The following is a 24,296-nucleotide window of genomic DNA, read 5'->3' on the forward strand; positions in this document are numbered from 1 at the left end:
ATGGAGGGGATGTGGAAGGGATAGAGGGGATGTGGCAGGGCTGGAGGGGATGTGGAAGGGATGGAGGGGATGAGGAAGGGATGTGGAAAGGATGGAGGGGGTGGAGAGGGGAAGTGGAGGGGATGGGGAGGGTGTGGAGGGGATGGGGAGGGTGTGGAGGGGATGGAGGAGGTATGGAGGGGAAGTAGAAGGGATGGAGGGGATGTGGAGGGGATGTGGAAGGGATGTGGAGGGGACGGAGGAGGTGTGGAGGGGATGTGGAGGGGATGTGGAAGGGATGGAGGGGATGAGGAAGGGATGTGGAAAGGATGGAGGGGGTGGAGGGGAAGTGGAGGGATGGAGGAGGAGTGGAGGGGATGTGGAGGGGATGTGGAGGGGATGGAGAGGATGTTGAAGGGATGTGGAAGGGACATGGAAGGGATGTGGAGGGGATGTGGAAGGGATGGAGGGGATGTGGAGGGGACGGAGGAGGTGTGGAGGGATGGAGGAGGGATGGAGGAGATGGAGGGGCTGTGGAAGGGATGTGGAGGGGCTGTGGAGGGGCTTTGGAAGGGATGGAGGGGGTGGAGGGGAAGTGGAGGGGATGGGGAGGGTGTGGAGGGGATGGGGAGGGTGTGGAGGGGATGGAGGAGGTATGGAGGGGATGTAGAAGGGATGGAGGGGCTGTGGAAGGGATGTAGAAGGGATGTGGAGGGGACGGAGGAGGTGTGGAGGGGACGGAGGGGATGTAGAGGGGATGGTGGGCGTGTGGAGGGGATGTGGAGGGGACAGAGGAGAAGTGGAGGGGATGTGGAAGGGATGTGGAGGGGCTGTGGAGGGGATGAGGAAGGGATGTGGAAGGGATGGAGGGGGTGGAGGGGAAGTGGAAGGGATGGAGGGGATGTAGAAGGGATGGAGGGAATGTAGAAGGGATGGAGGGGATGTGGAGGGGATGAGGAAGGGATGAGGAAGGGATGTGGAAGGGATGGAGGGGGTGGAGGGGATGGGGAGGGTGTGGAAGGGATGGAGGGGATGTGGAGGGGATGGAGGGGATATGGAGGGGATGAGGAAGGGATGGAGGGGATGTGGAGGGGACGGAGGAGGTGTGAAGGGGACGGAGGAGGTATGGAGGAGATGGAGGCGATGTAGAGGGGATGGTGGGCGTGTGGAGGGGATGTGGAGGGGATAGAGGAGAAGTGGAAGGGATGGAGGGGATGTGGAGGAGATGGAGGGGATGTGGAGGGGACAGAGGAGGGGATGGAGAGGATATGGTGGGGCTGGAAGGGATGGAGGAGACATGGAGGGGATGGAAGGGATGTAGACGGGATGGAGGAGGCGTGGAGGGAATAGAGAAGCTGTGGAGGGACTGGAAGGGATGGGGGAGCTGTGGAAGCGCTGGAGGAGGAGATGGAAGCGATCGAGGAGTTGTGGAGGGGATGGAGAGGATATGGTGGGGCTGGAAGGGATGGAGGAGCTGTGGAAGCGCTGGAGGAGGAGACGGAAGGGATCGAGGAGATACGGAGGCAATGGAGGAGATACGGAGGCAATGGAGGAGGTGTGGAGGAGGGGGAGGAGATGGGGTGGGAGGGGACGAAGGGCTGGAGGGACACAGGGCTGGAGGAGGCAGAGGGACCGGTGCTGCCTGGGGCTCGGCAGGCGGCCTCGCCACGCGGGCAAACCTCCCGTGGGCATGATCAGGTGTACCGAAGCTTAACATGTAAAATGGAGTTGCGGAGCTGTGCTTCCCAGGGCTAGGGACCAGCCTGGGCCCTGCGAGGCGCTTTGCAAACTGGGGGATGGACCGACAGACGGGGACCCTGCAAACAGAGACCCTCTCCCACCCCCAAAGCCGGGCAGAGAGCTGTGTGGGGATGCTGGCAGGATGGGGACAAGGATGGGGACAGGGACGGGGTGCGTTAAAGCCCCCAGAAGTCACATCAGCCCTGCTCGTTCCCCATCGCAGCCCCGGGACCTTCTCAGGCTTTAGGCAGGGGAAACTGGGGGAGGTGGGGGGAATGGTCCAGCCCTGGACTCCCATCCCTTCCCTGGGGATGGCATCACGGTGCCGGCGCCTGGGTCGGGAGTGTAAAATCGAAGCTGGAAGCACCTCGTCACGTTTATTCTCCTCTCGAGAGGGGAGTGGGGAACAAGAGGATAATCCCCACTAATCCCATCCGCTGCTTGTGTGCAAGAGGAGCGCGTTCGGAGGCTGTGGTGAGGCTGGATCTCACCTTCCCCCCCGCCCCCCCACTCCCTGCACACACCGTGGTGGCATGTTTTTGGGGTCCTGGGCGGCTCAGCTCACCCTTGACCATGCCGATGGGGTCACTGGGGGGGACATCAATAGGTCGTGGGGGAAGAGCAGCCCCCCCTGTGTACCCCCTTCTGCAGAGCACCATCCAGGCACCCAGGGGAGCACCTTGGCCCCGGCACGATCTGGGTGACGGGGGAGCGTCGGGGTTTGGGTGCTGGGCTCCCGCCCTGTCCGCTGAAGCACATCCTTGGTTTTCCAGCTTCGTTCCCGCATCCCAGCCGGGCTTGGGACCACGGGAAGGCGAATAACCCCACCGCGGCTGCGAGCCCCGACCCAAGCGGCTCTGCCCCAGCCCCTGCAAGTTGGGATGTGAATGAAGGGCGACTCGGCCAAGCCCCCGCCGGCCACTTTTCACACCGTGGCTTGAGGCTCGCTCATGCAGGGAGGTTTAATTTGCTGTCGGAAGCACGTGAGGGCCGGCGGCCAAGAGCAGGCACGGCTCCGGCGCCCGCCTTGGCACGGCGAGGACGGTTATTGAGCAAAGCTGGGTGAGGAGGAGGAGGAGGAGGATGGAAGGCTTTGCACCGTGCAAGGGGTGTGCAATGTGCAGCCGCGCTCTTGCTGGCTCCGGGCAGCGGCTGGCAAACCCCCCGCAGGCATTATTTAGCAATTAGTGCCTGAGCAAGGCTCCCCATCTCGGCAGAGGCTGTATCCAAGCGACCTGTGGACCGAGATATTAATCCGTGCTCGGCCCGCGGCACGGCTGCTGCTCGCCTGCGAAGAGCTCTCGTTTCTCACCTCGGGGCTTCCAGCAAAGCAAGGGGTGGGTTTTCTCCTCCCCGGACAGTAGGTGACCACGGTAGGACACAGGCTGGGGGGGGGGTTGGGTGCTGCGGTGCAGGGAGCAGCAAGGGGTCGGGAGTGGGAGCGTAACGCCTGCCTCCTCAACCCCATCCCATCCTCATCCCCTTCCATCCGATCCCATCCCATCCCCATCCCATCCTATCCTCATCCCCATCCCATCCCTGACATCCAATCTCATCCCATCCCCATCGCCATCGCCAACACATACTCATCCAATCCCATCCCACTCCCATCCCATCTCTATCCCCATCCCTATCCCCGTCCCATCCCCATCCCACCTCCATCCCCATCCTGTGCTCATCCCCATCCTGTGCTCATCCCCATCCTATCCTCATCCCCATCCCATCCCTCCCATCCAATCTCATCCCATCCCATCCCCATCCCATCACATCCCATCCCATCCTCATCCCATCCCATCCCGTCCCGTCCCATCCCATCCCCATCTCATCCTACCCCATCCTGTCCCATCTCATCCCACCCCATCCCATCTCACACCATCCCATCCCCATCCCATCCCCGTCCTGTCCCATCCCCGTCCCATCCCTGTCCCATTCCCATCTCATCCTACCCCATCCCATCTCACACCACCCTCATCCCATCCCATCCCATCCCAGTGTCCCACCAGTGCAGCAAGCCCTGGGCACGGAGCTGGGCCGGGGGCAGAGGAACGGGCACCACAGAGGGTCTCTGGACCTCTGTGTCCTCAGCAGCTCCGTGCAGGAGGACGCGGTGCCGCCACGATGACTCATTCCCGGTGCCGGAGACGTCACATCCCTCCCCACAGGGGCAGCCCCACGGCTGACACGGAGCCGCAGGGGGAGCCATCTGCAGCCAACCCCCCCGCCTCCCCGAGCCCTGCCCCACAGCATGTCTCCAAGACTCATCCCACCTCTCCCCCCCCACCTTGCTGCTGGCGATTGTCCCCCGCCATCGAACCCAGGCCGCGTTGGGCTCCCCAGATGCCACCGCGGCGCTCGGGCTCGCTAACGAGGATCGATGGGGCTGGGATAAAGCTTTGGGAAAAGGCTCGTTCGTGGGGGGGGGAAAAACACCGGGATAAGGACGATGCCACCGAAGGCCACCGCAGGGACCTCGGTCACCTGCCCCTAAGGACACCTGGGGTGGGGGGTGGGGGTGTCCTTAGAGGGGGACAGGGACAGGACAGGAGCCGCCTGGCCAGCGACGCGGCGAGTGCTGCAGTGCGGTGGCTGTTTGAGGCACGTTCGGTCGGTGCCTACAGCTGGGGAAGGAAAAAAAAAACCCCAAACCCCCATCAACGGCCGTGCTTTTCCTTCGCGCCGCTATTTATGAGGCTACAAAAGAAAGCTGGGGGTGGAGGGGGGGGAATTGAAAGGGGGGGGAACCGTAACCCAGGGCACTTAATAACCTTACACATGTAGGAACCCTTCTGGAAAAGAGCCCGTCTCCCTGCCCGGAATCACTCATCCTGCGGGCTGGGTTTTTCCAGCTGATTGTAATTCTCCGGGAGGCTCAGCCTTTAACGGGAGGCGAATTGGTTATTCTGCGCCGATCCCGGCTGGGGATGGAGCTGGTGGCGGCGGTGGCGGGGGGGGGAGATGAAACAAAACCCGTGGCGCTCGAGCTGGGGGCGACGGTGGCTGCGGCTCCTTTTGGGCCAAGATATTTCCAAAATATTTCGGAGGCGCCCAACACCCGGAGCGCCCCGAGAGAAACCCCAATCCCAAGAAACACGCACCCCACATCCCCCCGCCCCAAAAAAAAGAAAAAGGTGGGGGTATGAAGGACCTTGTGTTGGGTGACCGACGGCGTGGGCTCGGGGGGGGACACCCTGCTGGGACACCCACCCCAACCCGGGTGACTCTTCGCCGTCTCGCCGAGCACCGGCCCTCTCGTTAATAACCGGCTTCGTCACGAAGCGTCAGCAAATCCGCCCCCGCCCGCGCCGGGGATACGGCACTAATCATGTTTACTGCGGCGCCGGCTCCTCGCCGTTCGCAGGCGCTGAGCCCCGTCGAGGCCCCCCCGACTGAAAAAAGCAACGGGAGGCTCAATAATTGAGGCTTATTTATGGAAGGGAAGCGCTTGGCGGTGGGAGCCCGGAGATGGCGGCGGGAAAAATAGGCCGGGGTAAAGGAAAAAGCTGGGCTTCCATCCCTCATTCCCCCACCCCTCCCTTGCCCATGGGGTGCTCTGTCCTGGTCCCCACCCCACATTGGGGCTCGGGGACATCCCCCCCCCCACCCCCCGTGTCCCCCGCCCCCGACAGCCCCTCGATGGAGAGAATTGAAGGGTCGGGGTCAAACTGCTGCGGTTGGAGGAACCCCCGTGTTACACACATATTACCTATAATACGTAGAAATCTTATCTGTGTTATATATCTTAGCTATTAGGTATACAAATCTTATCTATAATATATACTTACTAGCTCTAAATATAGAAATCTTACCTATAATATATACATATCAGCTATTATAGGTATAAATCTTAACGATAATATACATATATTAGCTATAATGCATAGAAATCTTATCTCTAATACATATATTAGCTGTAATATATAGAAATCTCACCCGAAATATACATATATTTGCTAGAATGCGTAGAAATATTATCTCTAATATATACATACCAGCTCTAATATATAGAAATCTTATCCACAATAAACATATATTAGCTAGAACGCATAGAAATCTTAGCTCTAATATATATATTAGCTCTAATATACAGAAATCTTGCCCTTAATATACATATATTAGCTAGAACGCATAGAAATCTTATCTCTAATATATGTATTAGTTCTAATATATAGAAATCTTACCGGTAATATACATGTATTAGCTAGAACGCATAGAAATCTTATCTCTAATATATGTATTAGTTCTAATATATAGAAATCTTACCGGTAATATACATGTATTAGCTAGAACGCATAGAAATCTTATCTCTATTAGCTATAATATATAGAAATCTTACCTGTAATAGACATACATTCACTAGAACGCGTCGAAATCTTATCCGTAATATACATATATTAGCTAGAACGCATAGAAATCTTCGCTCTAATATATATATTAGCTCTAATATATAGAAATCTTACCCATAATATACATATATTTGCTAGAACGCATAGAAATCTTATCTCTATTAGCTCTAATGTATAGAAATCTTACCGGTAATATACATATATTAGCTAGAACGCATAGAAATCTTATCTCCAATATATATATTAGCTCTAATATATAGAAATCTTACCCGTAATATACATATATTCGCTAGAACGCGTCGAAATCTTATCCGTAATATACATATATTAGCTAGAACGCATAGAAATCTTATCTCCAATATATAGATTAGCTCTAATATATAGAAATCTTACCCATAATATACACGTATTAGCTAGAACGCAACCAACACGCATAACGACGCGGAGGTAACGGGGGTCTCCGAGAGATAACGGGGGGCCCCCAAAAGCCTGGTAGAGGGGGGAAGAGACCCCCCCCCCCCAAAACCTCTTGCCCCCCCCCGCCCCGGGGCATCCCGGTCGTGGGCTGGGGCTGAGATTCCCACTTTAATATTTAAGGGGAAACAGGAGCTAAATCGAAGGGGATTTTTGGATTTTTTTCTTTTTTAAATTCATTAAAAAAAACAAAAAATTATTTTATTTTATTCCAGCGCATTCGCGAAAGGAGCTATGAATAAAACTTAACTCGTGCCGAAGAGGATTTATTTATGAGTTTGAGCTGAAATTTGCTTGGCGAGGGCCCGGAGCGGGGGCAGGAATACAGATGAGATCCCGCTTCCCGCTGGCCGAGCCGCCGGCTGGGGAAAGCCGGAGGTATCAATCTTACCTCCCGTATCCCAGCTCTACGCATATTTTTTATTATCTTTTTTTTTTTAAAAAAAAAATAAATAAATAAAATTATTTTTCTCTCGTTTGGATTATTCCAGCCCTATTTGCTCTCTGAGGAAATTAACGTCCGGCGGCTCCTTGGATGCTCACGAGGCTCCGATTGGGGAAACGCGACCCCCGTTTTCAGCGGAGGGGACGACGCCACGGGCGAAACGTGGACGTAAAAAAAACTTCCCCCCCCCCCCCCCCCATCTCCATCTCCAAATCGGGAAAACCAATTTCCCTTCATCTTTAATTAATTAGCTCACGCTAATGAAAGCATCGCATTTCCATGACGACCCGGGATTCCGGAGCCCAGCCCAGTACTGCAGCGATGGTTGGAAATTAAACCGATAAATAATAGATGCTCCCCGTTAATGAACTAATTTAAAATGGAGATTTTAATTTTTGGGGTTTGGTGGTGGGTTTTTTTTTGTGTTTTTTTTTTTTTTTTTCCCTTTAAATTCCCAGCGGTTTTTTCCCACTCGCCGCAAAGCCGTTAGCACTTGCCTGGGCGCGGAATTAGGTCCGTCAACGGCAATCGATGCCTTTTTATTAGCAAATAAATAAAGAGGCGCTTTGATATTTGGCAGTCGATTGGGAAGAAATCACCTCGGAGGAAAATATCCCCCTACTCCTTCCCTCCCCCCACCCCCCCAACGGCTCCGTGAAAATCCGCTTCGAATCCCACGTAAACTTTCCCCGGATTATATTTATTTAAGGGGATAAATTCATAACGGCTTTAACTCGCTACACAGGTGGATTATATATTGCTAATGAAATTTGCCGAACCAGTGATGAGCGCGGCTGAGCCATTTAGGATTTTATTTTATTTTATTTTATTTTATTTTATTTTATTTTATTTTATTTTATTTTATTTTATTTTATTTTATTTTATTTTATTTATTTTTTTTTTCTATGGCGAAGTAATCCAGGCTAAGACATGGCACAGCGGCAAAATATATTAAATACGTACATGAAAGGTCCAAAAAAAAGAGAGAGAGAGAAGGTGAGGAGCGACCCGTGCGTTGTCACACCCCGGGGCAGGGACCGAGATGCTCGGTGCCAAGGTGGGCACCGGGATTTTGCCTCGGATAAGACCGGGATGCTCCCAGGGGATGCTCAGCGGAGGTGGTTTTCCACCCGGAGGCGACGTCTCCTCCTGAACCGTCATCTTCCTCCGGCGGCGGCCGCAGCCCAAAAGGCCCCGTTATGCCAAAGAGCTTATTTAAACGAGGCTAATTTAAGTCTCCGGTGGGTCTAAATGAGCCGGGGCTGCTTTCGCCTCCTGCCTCCTCCTTTTTCGGAGGTGGGAGCCCACGGAAGACGCGTGAGCGGCTCCGGATGAAAAATGAAGGCGGGGGGGGGAAATAATATATATATATATATATATATGAAAAGACAAATGGGGTCTAATTGGCGTAATGGGGTCTAATTTGTTTTCCGAAGCCGCCTCTCTCCTGACCCAGGGAATTGGCATCGGGTGAAAAATTCCGGCAGCGTGCGAATGAGCCGGTTGCTCGGCAGCTTTATGGCTCCCACCTGACGCCAGCCCCTCGTTAAATCAACGCGGAGATAGAGCGAGAATTAAACTGTCAGGATAAAGCAATGCCGAGCTTGCGCCGGGCGTCCACAGCCCCGATCCAGCTCCGGCTGGGATTGACGTGGCCGCCCACCCTCCCAGTCCCAGGGCTGGGATGGGACTGGGGGGCAACGATCCCCACCCCCCACATTCCCTTCTCCATCAGCCGAGCGGAGAGTTATTGCGACAGCCGCCTGCGACCATCAATTATTATCTAATCCACGGCGTAGTTTTACGGCCGGAATCGTTCCGCGTGGGACCACGGGCCTTCGGATGAACCAGGGGATAGAAAAGGCTTTAAAAAAGCCAATAAAAAGCCGGATCGTGGAGAAAATAAAAGTAGGCTGCCGGGACGCTGGGCCGGCAGCGGTTCCACTGTGCTCACGCTGAGACCTGTCCCAGGGAAGATGAATCCGGTTCATGAAGCACCGGTCTGGTGGGAGAATGAAGGACTTCAAGGCCAGGTTGGACTGGGCTTGGAGCAACCTGGCCTAGTGGGAGGTGGTGGCCATGGCAGGGGATGGGACTGGATGGTCTTTAAGGTCCCTTCCAACCCAAACTGTTCTATGATTCTATGAGTTTCAATCACTGGTTCTGATGGGACCAGGCTTTCAGCATCACCTCCCTCTGGTGCCAGCACCCTCTGGTCCAACGGCACCCACAGGTGGGAGGTTGGGCATGGCCAGCTGCTCCCCAAAACATCTGGGAGAAGCAAACTCCCAGTTCCTCTCCATCCATCCACCCACCCACCTATCCACCACCCATCCATCTTTCCATCCATCCATCCATCCATCCTTCCATCCATCCACCTGTCCACCATCCATCCATCCTTCCATCCACCCACCCACCCATCCACCACCCATCCATCCTTCCATCCATCCACCCACCCACAGGGCCACCATCCACCCATCCATCCACCATCCATCCACCTGTCCACCATCCATCCATCCTTCCATCCAGCTGTCCATCCACCCACCCATCCACCATCCATCTATCCATCCATCCTTCCATCCAACCATCCATCCATCCACCTATCCATCCAACACCCATCCACCATCGTGCCATCCATCCACCACACATCCATCCTTCCATCCAACCACCCACCATCCATCCATCCATCCACCTGTCCACCATCCACCCACCCACCCACCATCCATCCAACCACCCATCCACCTGTCCACCACCCACCCATCCATCCTTCCATCCAACCACCCGTCCACCATCCATCCATCCCTCCACCCATCCACCTGTCCACCACCCACCCATCCATCCTTCCATCCAACCACCTGTCCACCATCCATCCATCCCTCCACCCATCCACCTGTCCACCACACACCCATCCACCTGTCCATCCATCCACCCATCATCCACCTGTCCATCCACCTGTCCACCATCCACACATCCATCCTTCCATCCTTCCATTCACCATCCATTTATTCACCCATCTACCCACCCACCATCCTTCCACCCATCCATCCATCAATCAATCAACCAACCAATCAATCAATCATCCACCCACCCCAGCAGAGCCCAGCACCCTGCTGAGCACCCCAGCTCCTCCCATCCCCAGCCCAGGTGGGGCATCATGAGCCTTTATTAGGAGCTCTGCCAGCAGCAGCCCCCCAATGTGGGGCTCGGATCCTGCCTGCACCTCCAGCTGCCTGCTTCTCCTTCCAGAAGATGCAGCCAGGCGACACCAGCTCTCGCCCGTTCAAGCAGAGGAAAAGCCTCGGTACGTTACTGGGGAGACGAGGGGAGCAGCAGAGCGGGGACGTGGCGATGGGAAGCGCTTATTGCTCCTTTTTTCCTCTTTCACAGCCACCAGGATGCACGAAGTGACAGAGATCCGGATAAAATATCCCAACAAGATCCCGGTAAGGGCTGGAGGCAACTGAAAGTCAAGCTGTGGGAGTCTTTGCCGAGGACTTTGTGGCTTGACTCTGAAGACCAGAGCTCTGCTTCTCTGGGCACCCCTCCAAGAGTGGTCCTAAAGGCCCCCCCCCAGTTCCTGTTTTGCCTTTCAGCACCTTCTCCCCGCTGCAGGTGGTTGTGGAGCGCTACCAGAAGGAGAAGACCTTGCCCCCCTTGAACAGGACCAAGTTTCTGGTGTCCCAGGACCTGCCCCTGTCCCAGTTTGCTGTCACCCTGCGGTAAGTGGTTAATGACACTGTGGGGGGGGTGGGGGGTCCCACAGCCCTGGACCAGTGCAAAAACCCCAGTCTAGATGCAGCTGGGCTGGTGAAAGAGCTTGGCTTGGAAGCCACTTTGGCTTCTCCACTGGGCAAGTGTTTAGTGGGCAGGTGTTTAGACTTGGCCTAATGCAATTAGCATCTGCAATTAGCAAAGAACGTGGTGGTGGAGGGGGGGGGGGGGATGCCTTAGAGTTGCATTCCTCCACTCTTGCTGGGATGGAGGGTGGAGGTGTGACACTTGGGTGACAACTAGCTCTCTTCCCTGGGGACCTGCAGCTCAGGTGAATTGTTAATTGGGGCTAGGTGATTAGCAGCCCTGCTAACAAGCAGCCGCCTCGAAACCCTCGTGCCCTGGGCTCTGCTTGAGATCCTCCCCAAGGCCCAACACCTCCTTCAGGATGGACGGAGGTGAGAGCTTGCGGCTGGGGGTTGGCCCTTAGGGATGATTTTGGGGAGCAGTTGGCCGTGCCCCAGCACCCACCTTCGTGCCGGTGGGGTGGCTGGCACCAGAGGGAGGTGGCGCTCAAGCGGTGCTCCCCAGGGCTCGGTATCGGGGCTGGTTCTCCTCGGTATCTTCATCAACCACCTGGATGAGGAGATCTTTGCTTGTGCGTGCAGGTTTTTGCTTTACCCGTTCAAACTATATCTCAAAAGTCCAATCTTCAAGGCCAGGTTGGCCGGGATTTTGAGCAACCTGGTCTAGCGGGAGGTGGCCCTGGCCATGGCAGGGGGTTGGAACCAGATCATCTTTTTAAAGGTTCCTTCCAACCCAAGGTGTTCTATGAAGCCCAATCCCTTTGGGAGGGACCACAAGCACCGTGTCCCCATGGATGGGTCCTCCTAGGGGAGCCTCCATGCTGCCTGGTGCTGGGCAATACTCGCCCCTGTGCTGTCTTCACCTTCTCGGCAGGACACGGCTCTGCCTGGCCTCCTCCCAGACCTTCTACCTGCTGGTGAACAACAAAGGGCTGCCCAACATGGCCGTCACCATGCAGGAGCTGTACCGTGACAACAAGGATGAGGACGGCTTTCTCTACCTGACCTACGCCTCCCAGGAGATGTTCGGCAGCTCTTCCTCCTGCGGCTTCTTGACCACGCAACCCCCTGCTGCCACCACCACTGTGTCCTCGGGGCTGCTCGTCTCAGGACTCCAATGCTGGTGAGATCGGGGATGTAGCTCCCCAAACTTGGCTTTAAAAAAAAAAAATAAAAAAAAATATCTGTGGGGAGCCCCAAATTGCGGCTGGACCGAACCTCGCCTTCTCTCCGGCTGCGGTTTGTCGGGCTCAGCTTCGTAACGGTCTTAAAGACTCCGCTCAACGCCCCCTTGGTCCTTTTGGCTTTAGGCGGGATGCGTTCTCCCGACGCAGCAGGAGATGGTGCTGGTTGACTCTGATCCACGGGAAGGTCGTTCTTCTAAAGGGTTTTCCAGCCTGTCATCCCTGCCCGCAAAACTAGGAGCGGGGTTTGGGGGAGTTTTGTGGGTTTTGCTGATTTTTGGTGGTTTTTTTTCCTTAAGCCACGCGTCCCTTCTACCGCTGCCGGAGGGTCCGCGCTCTTGAGATGTGGAATAAAGAAAACGTGGCCGGCGCCTCTCATCTAAACGCCGTTTTGGATGGAGACCCAACCTTAACCTTGGGGGGGCTTCGTCCTTGGCTTTGTGGGGGGTGCCAGCGGTGAAGTTGGGGGGGGTCTGGGGGAGCACCAAGATGGGGAAGGACTTTCTCGCTCTCGCAAAAGCAGCTTGGGAGAGAGACCCTCCCGCAGAAGAACATCCCCCCCCATCTCCTTCCCCTCTGCAGAACTGGGGGGGGGGGGGTTGACCGTCCCACCCCTCCAACCAGCCCCCCCAAGGACAGAGGGGGGACATAGTAGCTAAAAGCCGCGGGGGCGGCGCGCCGTGAGTCAGGCGTAAACGCTTCCTGCCACTGATACCGCGAAACGCCTCTTAAATATTTAAGGCTTCCCTCGCCGTAAAAATGCATTGTCACAGCGGGTGAATATTTCATGCACGTTTTTTGTGCTTAAAATGTTAATAAATAAGCTCTAAAATTAGCCGCCACGACAGCAGGAGCTGGTTCCTTGAGGCGCTGTGGGGGGGAGTTGGGATGAAGGTTTCCCCCCCACTCCTGGCAGGGATGGAGGTGGGGAGCAGGGCGGAGGGGGCTCCGGGCCGTGCCCCACAGATGGATGCAGCCCCCACCATTTTTTTTCTTTTTTTATTTTATTTTTTTTGCTGAGGTTTTGGGCTGGCAGAGGTGGCTTTTATTTTTTTTGGCGGGGGGGTGGGGGGGGAGGTAGAATCACAGGATGGTTTGGGTTGGAAGGGAGCTTAAAGACCACCCAGTGCCACCCGCTGCTGTGAGCAGGGACATCTTCACCTGGCTCAGGTCCCTCCAAGCCCTCTGGGGGGGCCATAGGGGTCTGGGGGGGGGGGTGGGAGGCTAGAGGGAATCCAGAGGGGTCTATAGGGGTGTGGGGGGGGTGGCTATAGGGGGGCTGGAGACTCAGTAGGGGGCCCAGGAGGTCTACGGGGGAACTGGGGGCATCTCTGGGGGGGCTATAGGGAGTCCAGGGGGGGTCTGTAGGGGCTCGGGGTGGAGGGTATAGGGGGGCTGGATGGGGCTGGGGAGTTTGTGGGTCCCAGGGGTGTCTATAGGGGAACTGGGGGCATCTCTGGGGGGGCTATAGGGAGTCCAGAGGTGGCTATAGGGGCCCCGGCGGGGGGCTATAGGGGGTCTGGATGGGGCTGGGGAGTTTGTGGGGGCCCAGGGGTGTCTATAGGGGAACTGGGGGCATCTCTGGGGGGGTCTATAGGGAGTCCAGAGGCGGCTATAGGGGGTCTGGGGAGTCTGTAGGGGGGGGGTGGGGGAGGGAGGGTGTGGAGGATCCACAGACCTGATTTTTCCTGAAGAAAAGGGGCTCAAAACCATATTTCTGGCGTTGCCGAGCTCCGGGGGCCCTGTTAGCCCCCTGCTGCAGGGGGTGGTTTTGCTTTGGGGGGGGGGGGGGGGGGCGGGGAATGCCCCCACCTGCCCCATCCCCTTCACCCCCATCCCCTTGAGCCTTTTCCCACTTTTATCCCAAGGGCAGCGTTGACCTCCGCAACTGCCGGCGCTTCCCAGGCGGATGTTCGGTAGCAGCGCTCGCCCCCCCCCTGCGCAGACGCCTTCCTTTTTGGGGTAGTTTTGGCTATATATATGTATATATATATTTTTTTTTTTTTTTTTTTAACCAAACATATATTTAACTCGTCAGCCCGCAGCGGCTCCGCTTCCACCTCATCTCCTCTCTCCCCCCGTTGACTAGGGAAAGGGCTGGCACCGCCACGCAGCGTTTGCACACACGCGCGCCCAACCTCCACCCTCGCGGTCCCTCCGAGGCAGCCCGTAATTAAAACCGCGAGCTTTTCAGGGCAAAAACTCCCCGTTTTCGCCCCCCCCCTTTGTTATTTATTGGGGTGGTTGCGGGCCGGAGGGCTGGCTCCGAGCAGCCTGGCCGTTCAAGCCCCTTCCGACCTGAATGATCCTTATGCGCGGGGGTGCGCGTATGTTATTTTTTATTTCCCCCCCCCCCCCAAGCCTCCCTCGCATGCCTGAAAACTCCCTGGAAGCCCCCCAGCTTGGAAGAAAAGCAGAGAAAAACCATGATTCGCAGGGAGGGGGGAGACCTCTCTCCATCCATCCTCTCCCGTCCCAAGCCGGTGACGGAGCAGGATGGATGGGGCTGGCATTTCTTAGCTGAAAGCTTATTTTTCACTGGCGGCGGGGAATTGCTTCCCAGAAAGCTTCTGCCTTCGAAAAGAGAAGGGGGGGGGCGTTGAAAGCAAGGAGAGGCCGGTTGGGCTTGTAGCTACCCTTCCCCCCCGCTCCCCGGGAAGCTTTCGGAGCATCTATCTCCACGCCAGGGTACCTTTTTTGTACCTTTTTTTTTACTTTTTTTGTAAAAAAAAAACCAAAAAAAAAACCCAACACCCCCCCCCAAAAAAAAAAAAGGTTCAGTTACGGGTTGAATTCATGCCGAAGGCTGCCCGAGCTGGGAGATGCAGCACCGTATGGGTTCAGAGCATGTTCGAGCCCTTAATAATGAGGAATGAGCTGTGAAACACAGGGGCTGGAGCGGGGGGGGCGGGGGGATAAAGAACGGGGGGGGTGCGGCCCAGGAAAGCCCAAATCTCCTGTGGGAAAGAGCTTTTCTCACACACCCCATCCGTTTTCCTGCCCTTTTCTCTGTCTCCCTCAGGATCCCACTTTTCTCCATCCTTTGGTCCCTCAGCATCACACTTCTCTCCGTCCTCTGATCCCTCAGGATCCCACGTTTCTGCATCCTCTGATCTCTCAGGATCCCACTTTTCTCCGTCCTCTGATCCCTCAGGATTCAACTTTTCTCCTTCCTCTGAACCCTCACAATCCCACTTCTCTCTGTCCTCTGATCCCTCCAGATCCCACTTTTCTCCATCCTCTGATCCCTCCAGATCCCACTCTTCTCCGTCCTCTGATCCCTCAGGATTCAACTTTTCTCCTTCCTCTGATCCCTCCAGATCCCACTTTTCTCCGTCCTCTGATCCCTCAGGATTCAACTTTTCTCCGTCCTCTGAACCCTCACAATCCCACTTCTCTCTGTCCTCTGATCCTTCAGGATTCCACTTTTTTCCATCCTCTGATCCTTCAGGATCCAACTTTTCTCCATCCTCTGATCCCTCAGCATCCCACTCTTCTCCGTCCTCTGATCCCTCAGGATCCCACTTTTCTCCTTCCTCTGAACCCTCACAATCCCACTTCTCTCTGTCCTCTGATCCCTCAGGATCCCACTTTTCTCCATCCTTTGATCCCTCAGGATCTCACTTTTTTCCATCCTCTGATCCCTCAGGATCCAACTTTTCTCCGTCCTCTGATCCCTCAGCATCCCACTCTTCTCCGTCCTCTGATCCCTCAGCATCCCACTTTTGCAAAGCGAGGCCGACAATCCCGCCTTGTCCCCTGGATCCTCGGTCCAGGTCCCAGCACGGTGCTCGGTGGCACCGGTGACAAGGGCTCCGCCGCTTCCCGAGTGACGCCAGGATCCTGCCCAGACCCCGAATTACTGCGCGACGCTGGGCAGAGCGGGAGCGTCTCTCCCCGCATCCGGATACAGGGATGCTGAAGGATGCTCTTCACGTCTTCCATTTCTTCTGGTAAATCAGGTTTGGGTTTTTTTGTTTTTTAAAAAAAAAAAAAGCCAAGCAGCATTTTACGGGATGCCGACGGACTTTTCGCTGCTTCATTTATTTTGCTAAACGCCATTTGGAAGCGCGAGCCGGCCGGCCTAGTACAAATATAATTACGTATTTATTGCCGATATAATTCTGAGTTAATTATACGGCGACTAATTTTCTCAGCAAGGGGTTGTAATGTTTGGGTGTGGAGGAGCCAGCTGTAATCCTCAGCGCTTTTCTCCCCCCGCTTTTCGAGCACGCTACGGAATGTCGCTCCGTTATGCTAGAGGCACCCAAGGAATTCCAGAGGCACCCAAGGAATTCTAGAGGCACCGAAGGAATTCTTGGTCCCAGACGCTGCTGAGCGCGGAGTTCTCCTGACGTGCAACGGCTGGGTGGGGATTTCACCTCCTGGCTCCTCATTAAGATTCCCTTCAAATCCCCACGCGTTCGTTGTGGTAAATATCGTTGTCCTAAATATCTATTGTCGGGGCTCTTCCATCAGTTGGAAGAATTGCCGGCCTTTTGGTTTGGAACTTGGCCTTTCAGCTGGGAAGATGCTGTTTGCTTTGGAAAACCCGGCTCCGCAGGCTGCCTCCTGACGATACTCAGCTCCTTTCTTTTTCCTAGCCCTTCAATGGAGCTTTTCCAGGAGAGCTACAAGAACGAAACCAGCTCCAGGTTGAGGTGATTAAACCCTCCTTTCCTCTGGCTGGGTTTTTGGTTTTGTTTTTTTTTTGTCCCCAGCCAAAAATTTTGGGGCTTGTCACCTGAAATGTCCGGCTTTTATTTTATTCCTGTTTCGCTCCTCCTGCAGCTGGAGGCTTCGCCGCTGGCGCTTGGCCCTTATGTGATGAAGGCGGCGCTTACCTTCCTGGCATCAGGTCCTTCGTGAGATGCTCCGATGCTTCCCACCGCCTTCAAAACAGCCAGAAAGCCACTGGCAACCTGGGCTACCATCCCCAGCAGCAGGGCCAGTGCGGTGACGGGGGGGATTCTGCTCCTCTGATCTGTTGAGACCCCCCCCGCTGCGGCGCTGCCTCTGGCTCTGGGGCCATGGGAAGGACACGGAGCTGTGGGAGCGGGGCCGGAGGAGGCCCCGGAGATGCTGGGAGGGCTGGAGCCCCTCTGCTGTGGGGCCGGGCTGAGCTGGGGGGGTTCAGCCTGGAGAAGAGAAGGCTCCGGGGAGACCTTGGAGCCCCTTCCAGTCCCTAAAGGGGCTCCGGGAAAGCTGGGGAGGGACTCTGGATCAGGGAGGGGAGCCATGGGACAAGGGGGAATGGGTTTAAACTGAAAAAGGGGAGATTTTGGTTAGATATTAGACGAAATTCTTGGCTGTGAGGGCGGTGAAACGCTGGCCCAGGTTGCCCAGAGAAGCTGTGGCTGCCCCATCCCTGAAGGGGTCCAAGGCCAGGTTGGACGGGGCTTGGAGCGACCTTGATCAACTGAAGATGTCCCCACTCACGGCAGCAGGTGACACTGGATGGTCTTTAAGCTCCTTTCCAACCCAAACCATTCAGTGATGAAAACTTTCCCTCACCATTGCAAGGGTTTTTCCACATCTTACCGCTAGAGCTGGAATTTGGGAGGTCCCCGGTTGGTGCATCGAAATAGCCCAAAACCTCAAACAAGAAGTTGATTTATTCAAGGTGCTTCCTGAACTTGCAATTCCAGGAGCTTTGGGAAGCCGATGGAGCCGGAACCCCGATCGGTGCCGCGGCAGGATCCGACCCGCAGCCTCCCCAGGCAGGAGCCAGCCCACGCTCTGCCCTCACCGAGCCCACCAGGATGCCACGAGCATCAGCCCCACGGCCAACGACGCGGAGGAAGGCGCGCGGGTCAAGCCCACGTGCCACCTCGCAGCACGACGCAGCCCATAAAAGCATATTTTTAAGATATTTAGGGGCACCCACTCAACTACTGCCATTCAAAGGGTCCGACTGTTTACATGGAGGGCAGCCAGACCAGCAGAGCCCCTTTGCCTCGCTCTGTGAGCCCAGCCTTGACGTTATCTCCTCTTCGGAGCCATTTATTCACCTTTATTTATCCTGGGATCCCCCAAGGCTGTTTAATTTCAGAGCTAAATCCAGGTTGATCCAGCAGCAGTGATATTTCCTGCCTGCATTCCTCCTCTTCTCATTACTTTATATTAAAAGTGATTTCACTCGCGGTCACATCTCGCACTATTTATAACCCGCAAGAGGGAATGTTTTATAGCGGAGCAGGTACTCGGAGGCTCCGATTCCAGCCGGGCTGCTCCACCCGAGCCCACGCCAGGACTTGGAGGGGCTGGAGGCCCACAGCATCCCCCCCACAGGAGAGGAAAGGGACCTGCCTTTACGCCGTGAGGGTCTCGGAGCACGCACACGCACTTTGTGGGCACCCACGTATCCCCAGGACCCCCACGCCTCGGCGGCATTGGAAAAGCAGGATGTTTGTTTTGGCTGGTGCTGGCTCCCCAGTTGGATGAGTAAAGAACAGCTTGGGAATGACTCACCTTCCCCATCAGGCAATTAGCACCAGATCTGCAGCTAATGAGCCCTCCTGTCTCTCACTGGCCAGAGGTAAGACACGTATTTAAAAGAGAGGATGGAAATAAACCATTAACCCCGGCCACATTGCAGGATGTTTTCACAGAATCACGGGATGGTAGGGGTTGGAAGGGCCCTCTGGAGATCATCTCCTCCAACCCCCTCCAGAGCAGGGTCACCCAGAGCGGGTGGCACAGGAACGCGTCCGGGCGGGTTTGGGATGGCTCCACAGACGGAGACTCCCCCACCTCTCTGGGCAGCCTGTGCCAGGGCTCTGCCACCCGCAAAGTCAAGAAGTTCCTCCTCGTGTTTAGGTGGAACTTCCCATGCTCACGTTTGTGCCCGTTACCCCTTGTCCTGTCCCCGGGCACCACTGAGAAGAGCCTGGCCCCATCCTCCTGACACCCACCCTTTAAGATCCCCCCTCAGCCGTCTTTTTTCCAGACAAAAAGCCCCAAATCCCTCGGCCTTTCTTCAGCAGAGAGACGTTCCCGTCCCCTCAGCATCTCGGTAGCCCTTTGCTGTCCCCTCTCCAGCAGTTCCCTGTCCCTCTTGACCCGGGGAGCCCAGAACTGGACCCACAACTCCAGCTGCGGCCTCCCCAGGGCAGAGCAGAGGGGGAGGATGACCTCCCTCCACCTGCCGGCCACGCTCTTCTTCATGCCCCCCAGGATGCCACTGGCCTTCTTGGCCACCAGGGCCCATCGCTGCCTCATGGCCGTCCCGTCGGCCCCCAGCACTCCCAGGTCTCTCCCCACCGAGCTGCTCTCCAGCAGGTCACCCCCAACCTGTCCTGCTGCGGGGGGTTATTCCTCCCCGGGTGCAGCACCCTGCGCTTGCCCCTCTTGAATTCCATAAGGTTCCTCTTTGCCCAACTCTCCAGCCTGGCCAGGTCTCTCTGGATGGCGGCACGGCCTTCCGGGGTGTCGGCCACCCCCCCAGCTTTGTGTCACCTCTAAACCTGCCGAGGGGACGCTCTGTCCCTTCATCCAGGCCATTGATGACGACATTGAAGAGGACTGGGCCCAGCACTGACCCCTGGGGAACACCACTCGCACCGACCCCCAACTCGACTCTGTGCCCCTAATCCCCACCCTCTGAGGGCCTTTCAGCCGGTTTTCCCTCCCCCCCGCTGTCCGTTCATCCACCCCACACTTCCTAATCAGAGAATCACAGAATCCTTCAGGTGGGAAAAGACCCTCAGGACCATCGGGTCCAACCCATCAGCCCCACTCTACAGAGCTCCCCCCCACACCACATCCCCCCCCACACCTAAACCACTCTCAAACACCTCCAGGGACGGCGACTCCACCACCTCCCCGGGCAGCCTAGTCCGGCGTCCGACCGCTCCTTCTGGGAAGAATTTTTTCCTCGTGCCCAGCCTAAACCTCCCCGGCTGCAGCTTGAAGCCGTTCCCTCTTGTTCTAGCGCCAATCACCCGTGAGAAGAGACCAGCCCCAACCGCTCTGCAGCGTCCTCCCAAGTGGTTGTGGAGAGCGATGAGGTCTCCCCTCAGCCTCCTCTTCCTCGGACTAAACACTCCCGGCTCCCTCAATCGCTCCTCACCACGTTTATTCTCCAGGCCCTTCACCCCCTTCGTTGCCCCCCTCTGCCCTCGCTCCGGCGCCTCGAGATCTCTCTGGTATCGGGGTGCCCAGAACTGGACACGATCCTCCAGGGGTGGCCTCCCCAGTGCTGAGCACGGGGGGACGATCACCTCCCTCCTCCTGCTGGTCACGCTAGTTCTGATACGAGCCAGGATGCCGTTGGCTTTCTTGGCCACCTGGGCACGCTGCTGGCTCGTGTTCGGCCGCTCGTCAATGGGAACCCCCAGGTCCTTTTCCGCCGGGCAGCTCTCCAGCCGCACTGCCCCAAGCTTCCCTAAAGCTTCCCTAGGAGGATGCCGGGGGAGAGCATGTCCAACGCCTCGCTGAAGTCAAGGCAGACAACACCCACCGCCCTCCCCTCATCTCTCCATCCGGCCATGCCACCAGAGAAAGGCTCTCAGATTAGTCAGACATTTTTTTGAAACCCAGCTTAAATATCAGGACGCACGGCGCCAGGACCAACGGAGTCGGGCTCCCCCCAGGCATCCAGGCGGGAGAGCGGGGCTAACGGTGGCCAAAGCCAAGACGAGGGACCCAGCTGAAGATACCGGCTCCACCAAAACCATCTCGGCATCTCCACCCGTGGGCAGAACGCTGGTGTCCGAGAGCTGCCGGCGCCACCCGCTCATCGGAGCTCGGATGATGAACTTCTCTAATCGACGCTCGTTATGAATGGAAACCTTCTAGGAACCCAGCGCCCGTCTGCGGCTGGTTAATTAATGATTAATGGCAGGCTGCCTTTCAAAATCAAGGCTTTAGATGTGATTTGGGGGCGGGGCGGGGGGACACACGCACCCTCTCAACTCTCTGGGTTAATTTGCTGCTGAAAGTGAGAAATGAGAGAGCGGTGGGGGAAGAAAAAAAAAAAAAAGAAGCCACGGCACGGGAGGGCAGAGCAGAGGGGGACCCGCTCCAAATGGCTCCATTAACGCTGCTGCTAATTGCGTTCCTGCTGCTGGGCACAACAGCGGCCAAAAAAAAGAGAAAAAAAAAAAAAAAAGAAAAAAAAGAAATGTAAAAAATTGCTATTTCGAAGCTGTAATCCCAGGCAGGGAGCGTTCAGAGAGGAACGCCAAAGCCACCGCGATGTCGCCCAACCTGGGACGGGGACACGGAGCAGACCCAGGGGAAGAGAGTGGAGATGAACAGGGGGAAGCGGTTGGAAGCGAGGACCATCGCGAATGGTGACTGGGGAGAAGGGGAGATGGGGACAGCATGGCAGGGAGGCACGGTGAAGGAAGGAGAAGAGGCTGAGCTTGCCTTGAGCTGCCCTGAGAGCCGTCGCCGTCCATCCGTCTGCTCCCTGCCCACCCTGTAGCACCATGGAGGAGGACGTGGAGGGCAAGGCCTGACCGGGCAATACGAGGAGGACAAAGCTGGCAGCAGAGGGGAAGGACGATTCTCTGGCTGCAAACCTCCGTTGGGTTTACCCCACACTTGGCCTGAACCTCTCAGACTGGCAGACCCCACCGGTGTCACCCCTCAAGTGTCCTTCAGCGGGGACCTCGGGGGCTCCCTTCACCCCCAGGCCAAACCCCGGCGTCTTGATTAAAAGCTTGAAGGAAGGACCACGCAAAATCTCTGCAGGCTGGATGGGATCATTGATGGTGAGGACTGTAAATCGTCTGGTAGCTTCTACTGGGGGGCTGGAGCCCCTCTGCTGTGGGGCCGGGCTGAGTTGGGGGGGGTTCAGCCTGGAGAAGAGAAGGCTCCAAGGAGACCTTGGAGCCCCTTCCAGTCCCTAAAGGGGCTCCGGGAAAGCTGGGGAGGGACTCTGGATCAGGGAGGGGAGCCATGGGACGAGGGGGGGCAGTTTTAAGCTGAAAAAGGGGAGATTTAGGGGAGATATTAGAAGAAATTCTTCATGTTGAGGGTGGTGAGCCCCTGGCCCAGGTTGCCCAGAGAAGCTGTGGCTGCCCCATCCCTGGAGGGGTTCAAGGCCAGGTTGGCCGGGGCTTGGAGCGACCTGGGCTGGTGGGAGGTGGCCCTGCCCAGGGCAGGGGGTGGCACTGGGGGGGTCTCGAAGGTCCCTTCCCACTCAAACCATTCCACGATTCTATGATTCTATACCAAGCCCTGTTACACCACAATGAGTGCCGCAGCCCCCGCTCCGGGTGTAGCCCATCCAGAAGGAGTCCTTTCCAACAGGAGACCTTTCCGAAAGGAGACCTTCAGCTTGCTTAAGGAAGGAGTAAGGTCCCAGGTCCTCTTGAGGACCCTCACATCAGCCTGGTGGGTCATCCAGAAGTGCTGGGTTTTTTTACCACTGGGGGTTGGGACGACCAGCTCCAACGCAGCACAGAGAGCCGAACCCCAGCTGGAAGGGGGCCTCCGGCTGGTCTGTCTTCTCCTCGGCTGGTCTCCCGTGTCCCTTGATAACGCTCACCCGGAGGGCAGCCCCTGCTCCCGCGCTGTGAACAACCGGCACGCAAAGCCAGGACCTGAGCAATGGCAGATGCTTCTGCTTGGCTTGAAAGCTCTCTCCTTCCCCGCAAGCTCCCGGTCAACAGGAGGAGAAGCTTCTGCGAAGATAAAAGGGAGCAAGAGCAGACAAACACGGTCCCAGGAAAGACCTCGCAGCAGCAAGGATGCTCCAGAAGAGATGACGTTGGAGAAGAAGAGGAGGGGACTCGTTCATCCCAAGGATCACGACACAAGCACTGCCCGACCCCCCCCTTTCTGCGCCGTACGTTCAGTTTTCAGCCTCGTGTGTCACAGAAGATGTAAACCCCAGCTGGCCCTGAAGCTTTCAAGTAACTCCCAGGTTTCCCCGTCCCTCCCCACAAATCATCAGGGCTGCTTTGTTCAAATTAAGATTTCCCCCCCGGGGCCACAACCCGGCTCCTGCTTCGCAAAATTTACAACTGCTGGAGAAGGATTAAAAAATAAAAAAAAACAAACTTTTTTTTTTTGTTTTAATCTTTTTTTTGCCGGCAAGCATTCCCGGCGGGAAGCCTTGATGTCTGGGTAATTCTGTTATCCGTGCACGAGGGGCCCCTTCCTTCTGCTCTGGCTCTTTCAGCACTTTGCATAATAAATAAGCAGAAAGAAGCAAAGGATTTTTACCCCCTTCATTCAGTCGAAAACCACCGAGGCTCCGATGCCTCCACTGAAGAGCTCCGATGCCTCCACTGAAGAGCTCCGATGCCTCCACTGAAGAGCACAAAGCAAAGAGGGAAGGGGATTCCCTACCAAACAACCCATTAGAGGTGCTGGAATGGACCATGGCACCCAAAATAGCCCAGGAATCACAAAATCTGCACTTCTCCTCTGAAAGCAAGGCGGCTCTCTGCCCCTGCCTCTCGACCAACAGTATCTACAAGCAAACCACCAAGAGCAACCTGGTCTAGGTGGAGATGGGCCTGCTCATGGCAGGGGGTTGGACTAGATGAGCGTTAAAAGTCCCTTCCAAGCCCAACGATTCTAGGATTCGAAGATAAAACACCCCCTCAACAACAGCTCGCCCACCCAAGAGGAGATGGGAGGAGGAAGAAGCCTCCTGAGCAACGTTCCTGCTGCCCAAAGCCCGCAAATGGGTAAATCCATCTATCAACTCAACCGGGGCAGCCGCTGGATTAACGGAGAAGGACAAGCACGACTTTGTCGTTGTGTTTGTTGTTGCCAGTATAATCAGATCACGAACCAGACCAACGGCCCAAGTTGAAAACATAGACTCATAGACCGGCTTGGGTTGGAAGGGAGCTTAAAGATCATCTAGTTCCAACCCCTTGCCCTGGGCAGGGCCACCTCCCACCAGCCCAGGTCGCTCCAAGCCCCGGCCAACCTGGCCTTGAACCCCTCCAGGGATGGGGCAGCCACAGCTTCTCTGGGCAACCTGGGCCAGGGGCTCACCCCCCTCACAGCCAAGAATTTCTTATAGAATCACAGACTGGTTTGGGTTGGAAGGGACCTTAAAGACCACCCAGTGCCACCCACTGCCATGAGCTGGGACATCTTCCACCAGCCCAGGTTGTTCCAAGCCCCGTCCAACTTGGCCTTGAACCCCTCCAGCATCTCTGGGCAACTTTTTCCATTGGCTCCGGAACACGCTCCTGGCGTTGCCGAGATGTCCTTCGATTCAGGCAACAGCAGGGGCCAAGGGGACAAGCGGAGACACCTGCCCAAACCCGAAGCCACGTCGCTTTGGCCCACCCGGGGCCTCATCCTGACGGAGCGAGCGGGCTCATTCCGCATTAGTAGCACATTCCCTGGAAGTAATAAA

General features: G+C 56.2%; 1 pseudogene; it reads left to right on the forward strand.

Annotated features, from left to right (window-relative positions):
• Window positions 1-2,685: 2,685 nt before the first annotated feature.
• LOC128901364 (microtubule-associated proteins 1A/1B light chain 3C-like) lies at window positions 2,686-11,905 on the forward strand (annotated as a pseudogene).
• Window positions 11,906-24,296: the final 12,391 nt, after the last annotated feature.

The sequence above is a fragment of the Rissa tridactyla genome, chromosome 25 (genome assembly GCF_028500815.1).
Source record: "Rissa tridactyla isolate bRisTri1 chromosome 25, bRisTri1.patW.cur.20221130, whole genome shotgun sequence".
NCBI classification, from domain to species: domain Eukaryota; kingdom Metazoa; phylum Chordata; class Aves; order Charadriiformes; family Laridae; genus Rissa; species Rissa tridactyla.